The sequence below is a fragment of the Littorina saxatilis genome, linkage group LG7 (assembly GCF_037325665.1).
Source record: "Littorina saxatilis isolate snail1 linkage group LG7, US_GU_Lsax_2.0, whole genome shotgun sequence".
In the NCBI taxonomy this organism is placed as follows: Eukaryota; Metazoa; Mollusca; class Gastropoda; order Littorinimorpha; family Littorinidae; genus Littorina; species Littorina saxatilis.
In genome coordinates this window covers 27,701,419-27,703,215 of record NC_090251.1, presented here as the reverse complement: position 1 = coordinate 27,703,215, position 1,797 = coordinate 27,701,419, and positions in this window count along the sequence as shown.

The following is a 1,797-nucleotide window of genomic DNA, read 5'->3' as shown; positions in this document are numbered from 1 at the left end:
ATACCAAAAATTAACAGCCTGGCTGCTTCCTGGGCACAGTGGCTATTTTTGCTGAACTCTTGCAAATTGACATAGGTCTCACTTACTAATTACTAATTACTCCGCAATTAATTTATGAAAATAAAATCGAACTCTACACATGAAGCAGCCAGGCGGTAGATGATTGGTATGTGCTCAAGTGGAAGAATGCTCTTATCTAAGTTATACATCTTGACGGATCTGTGGTTGCTCATAGGAGGATCGAACTGCAAGGCAAAATAACTGTCACATGTTTTAATGTGAATGTTCTTAAAACAATGACGGTCTTGAATAACCTGCACAAAACATTGCATTTTTGAGAGAAAAAAAACAGACCAGTTTTTGAAGACACTCCCTCACGTCAAGAAAATAGCATAAAGAATATAAATACCCATCACAGAATTACCAAATGAAGTAACATCTAGCATATTTACAGATGAGGTCGACATCCTTTTCTTTCTTATCTACGTCATGTATCTAAGTATATAGCTATTCTGATGGACACTTGGGGGAATTCGGGGGCTGTGATTGGATGGTCTCTTCCGATCGTCAAAGCATAATGCTACGGAAGTCGGCCATTTTGCCAATATCCAAAAGCATATTGGCAATAACAAAGACGCATGGTTCCGGTTTACCCATCTGCACCACACGATGTTTCAATTGACAACAGCATACACTGACAACTTGAAATTCTTCTCGGGAATGTTTTTCAGCTTTACAAATGTCGATAGCATACCCTTTTCTGCTAACTTCTCGATGAAACAGGACTAAACCAATTATGTTCTGTCCCTAAACACCACAAAATGCCCAAAGTCGAAAGATGTAATACAAACAGGGGAGTAAAACGGAACAGCCGTTTTTGTGTGCCTGTGTGAGCTCAGTTGCCGACTGACATAAACTTTTGCATTCGGCTTTTCTTATCTCGTAACTCCACACTAAATACCCCACTTCCCCTTGGAAGTATTGATGTACAACCCATGGCACTAACATTCATGTAGTCGTTTACAACTGAGGTTGAAAATTCGCTTCATGACGAGACAAGTATAAATGCCATTCACCCAAACTGAAAACTTCTCTGCCGTCTGCTCGCGTTGTACGGATCAACTGTTCTCTTCTCCTCCCCTTGTTGCATCCTAGTTCTTCAGTTGTTTCTAGTTTTCCGTTGATGTTGTGTTTTGGCCTTCTTCATAAGTAGTCTTGTTCAAAATTAAAAAAAACCCTCAAACTTCTTTTTGTTGTATATACGAATGAACTAATAAAAAGCTGTTTAACAGCTGTGTTGTCAAATCGAGTTTTTTTTCCAAAGTCAGTGTGGCGCCTGCGCAAAATTAATGCGCATAAGAAACGGCGTCTGCTATCAAAACCTGAGATCAACGCATCGACGCAAAAACTGTCATTTTGTAAGTTTGGAACAACAAATCAAGGTCAGAACAGCTATATAATCGCTATTGTATTTTCAGCGTAGCAATAGGGTCCGATATTTAGACTCGAACAAGTATAATGCGACTCGTCTTCGACTCGTCGGCATTATACTTGTCTCGTCTAAATATCGGACCCTATTGCTACGCTGAAAACACAATAGCTGTTAATGTTGAACACATCGTGACTCTCCTGGCTGAGAGCAGGCGGGGGAGGCGAAGAGAAAAACAAAAGGAGAAGAAGCTGACGAAGGGGGAAAAACCCTGACGTCAAGCTATGCGTAATTATTACATTCGGCCAAAAGAAATAAAACTGTAGAGTCTGTCAGTCAGTGAACTGAGTGAGCAAATGAAAACAACA